Source organism: Ambystoma mexicanum, unplaced genomic scaffold, assembly GCF_040938575.1.
Source record: "Ambystoma mexicanum isolate Mex_15411 unplaced genomic scaffold, UKY_AmexF1_1 Mex_scaf10, whole genome shotgun sequence".
Lineage (NCBI taxonomy): Eukaryota > Metazoa > Chordata > Amphibia > Caudata > Ambystomatidae > Ambystoma > Ambystoma mexicanum.
The window spans coordinates 3,665,001-3,667,500 of NW_027182325.1; the positions used below are offsets into that span (position 1 = coordinate 3,665,001).

General features: G+C 47.9%; 5 non-coding genes and 4 pseudogenes across 5 annotated transcripts; all 9 read left to right on the top strand.

Moving 5' to 3' along the window:
* The first annotated feature begins 190 nt into the window (after positions 1–190).
* LOC138549339 (5S ribosomal RNA) lies at positions 191–309 on the top strand. Its single transcript, XR_011293121.1, has one exon. It is a non-coding gene; the product is annotated as a 5S ribosomal RNA (ribosomal RNA).
* A 106-nt stretch (positions 310–415) lies between these two features.
* Positions 416–534, top strand: LOC138536975 (5S ribosomal RNA). Its single transcript, XR_011285129.1, has one exon. It is a non-coding gene; the product is annotated as a 5S ribosomal RNA (ribosomal RNA).
* Positions 535–639: 105 nt separating this feature from the next.
* LOC138545516 (5S ribosomal RNA) lies at positions 640–748 on the top strand (annotated as a pseudogene).
* Positions 749–1,212: 464 nt separating this feature from the next.
* Positions 1,213–1,321, top strand: LOC138542910 (5S ribosomal RNA; annotated as a pseudogene).
* Positions 1,322–1,426: 105 nt separating this feature from the next.
* On the top strand, positions 1,427–1,545 carry LOC138542205 (5S ribosomal RNA). Its single transcript, XR_011290192.1, has one exon. It is a non-coding gene; the product is annotated as a 5S ribosomal RNA (ribosomal RNA).
* Positions 1,546–1,651: 106 nt separating this feature from the next.
* Positions 1,652–1,770, top strand: LOC138549489 (5S ribosomal RNA). The gene has a single exon (XR_011293272.1). It is a non-coding gene; the product is annotated as a 5S ribosomal RNA (ribosomal RNA).
* A 106-nt stretch (positions 1,771–1,876) lies between these two features.
* LOC138542728 (5S ribosomal RNA) lies at positions 1,877–1,995 on the top strand (annotated as a pseudogene).
* A 106-nt stretch (positions 1,996–2,101) lies between these two features.
* LOC138537139 (5S ribosomal RNA) lies at positions 2,102–2,220 on the top strand. Its single transcript, XR_011285286.1, has one exon. It is a non-coding gene; the product is annotated as a 5S ribosomal RNA (ribosomal RNA).
* Positions 2,221–2,326: 106 nt separating this feature from the next.
* Positions 2,327–2,435, top strand: LOC138543734 (5S ribosomal RNA; annotated as a pseudogene).
* Positions 2,436–2,500: the final 65 nt, after the last annotated feature.

Consider the following 2,500-nt stretch of genomic DNA (forward strand, 5'->3'; position numbering starts at 1 on the left):
AACAGACACAGGATGGATGAATTAAAGTTATCCTACCAGACATAGGAGTCCTGAATGGGCCCACCAGTCTTATATATCTCGCCTGATCGAGCCTGATCGAGCGATGAGCGTGGTATCATGTTGCAAGTGGCTGCATGGCTTAGCTTACTAAATGCAAATGCATAAGAGTAATATTCTTAGCATTCCTAGAGCCTACGGCCACACCACACTGAATGCACCCGATCTCGTCTGATCTCGGAAGTTAAGCAGTGTCAGGCCTAGTTAGTACCTGGATGGGAGACCGCCTGGGAATACCAGGTGCTGTAGGCTTTTTTGTGCTCCAAGTTCAGGAAGTGAGCCCTTTCTCAATTGCCTTTCAAAACTGCAAGGTCTAGCCGACTAGATGCTTAAAAGTACAAAACTCACTAGGCCCAGAGCCTACGGCCACACCACACTGAATGCGCCCGATCTCGTCTGATCTCGGAAGCTAAGCAGTGTCGGGCCTAGTTAGTACCTGGATGGGAGACCACCTGGGAATACCAGGTGCTGTAGGCTTTTTTGTGCTCCAAGTTCAGGAAGTGAGCCATTTCACAATTGCCTTTCAAAACTGCAAGGTCTAGCCGACTAGATGCTTAAAAGTACAAACTCACTAGGCCCAGAGCCTACGGCCACACCACACTGAATGCGCCCGATCTCGGAAGCTAAGCAGGGTCGGCCCTAGTTAGTACCTGGATGGGAGACTGCCTGGGAATACCAGGTGCTGTAGGCTTTTTTTGTGCTCCATGATTAGTAATTGCGCAACTTCTCAATTATTTTTCAAATTTGGTATGTTTCCAAAATAATTGTATCCCGTTTTATAGCGGAAATGTTGGACAACATCATGAGGGCTGGAGCTACCTTTTTACATAGAATTAGCATACAGGTAGTGTGTTCATGGGTAATAAATCGACTTTCACATGTAATGCAGTACAGAGAATATTGAGTCGTTCAAGAGGCATGAAAGAAAACCATTATTGTGTTGATTGTTCTCTCCACCTCCCTGCAACAGACACAGGATGGATGAATTAAAGTTATCCTACCAGACATAGGAGTCCTGAATGGGCCCACCAGTCTTATATATCTCGCCTGATCGAGCCTGATCGAGCGATGAGCGTGGTATCATGTTGCAAGTGGCTGCATGGCTTAGCTTACTAAATGCAAATGCATAAGAGTAATATTCTTAGCATTCCTAGAGCCTACGGCCACACCACACTGAATGCACCCGATCTCGGAAGTTAAGCAGTGTTAGGCCTCGTTAGTACCTGGATGGGAGACCGCCTGGGAATACCAGGTGCTGTAGGCTTTTTTGTGCTCCAAGTTCAGGAAGTGAGCCATTTCACAATTGCCTTTCAAAACTGCAAGGTCTAGCCGACTAGATGCTTAAAAGTACAAACTCTCTAGGCCCAGAGCCTACGGCCACACCACACTGATTGCGCCCGATCTCGTCTGATCTCAGAAGCTAAGCAGTGTCAGGCCTAGTTAGTACCTGGATGGGAGACCACCTGGGAATACCAGGTGCTGTAGGCTTTTTTGTGCTCCAAGTTCAGGAAGTGAGCCATTTCACAATTGCCTTTCAAAACTGCAAGGTCTAGCCGACTAGATGCTTAAAAGTACAAAACTCACTAGGCCCAGAGCCTACGGCCACACCACACTGAATGCGCCTGATCTCGTCTGATCTCAGAAGCTAAGCAGTGTCGGGCCTAGTTAGTACCTGGATGGGAGACCGCCTGGGAATGCCAGGTGCTGTAGGCTTTTTTGTACTCCAAGTTCAGGAAGTGAGCCATTTCTCAATTGCCTTTCAAAACTGCAAGGTCTAGCCGACTAGATGCTTAAAAGTACAAAACTCACAAGGCCTAGAGCCTACGGCCACACCACACTGAATGCGCCCGATCTCGTCTGATCTCAGAAGCTAAGCAGTGTCGGGCCTCGTTAGTACCTGGATGGGAGACAGCCTGGGAATACCAGGTGCTGTATGCATTTTTGTGCTCCAAGTTCAGGAAGTGAGCCATTTCTCAATTGCCTTTCAAAACTGCAAGGTCTAGCTGACTAGATGCTTAAAAGTACAAAACTCACTAGGCCCAGAGCCTACGGCCACACCACACTGATTGCGCCCGATCTTGTCTGATCTCGGAAGCTAAGCAGTGTTGGGCCTAGTTAGTACCTGGATGGGAGACCACCTGGGAATACCAGGTGCTGTAGGCTTTTTTGTGCTCCAAGTTCAGGAAGTGAGCCATTTCACAATTGCCTTTCAAAACTGCAAGGTCTAGCTGACTAGATGCTTAAAAGTACAAAACTCACTAGGCCCAGAGCCTACGGCCACACCACACTGAATGCGCCCGATCTCGGAAGCTAAGCAGGGTCGGGCCTAGTTAGTACCTGGATGGGAGACTGCCTGGGAATACCAGGTGCTGTAGGCTTTTTTGTGCTCCATGATTAGTAATTGCGCAACTTCTCAATTATTTTTCAAATTTGGTATGTTTCC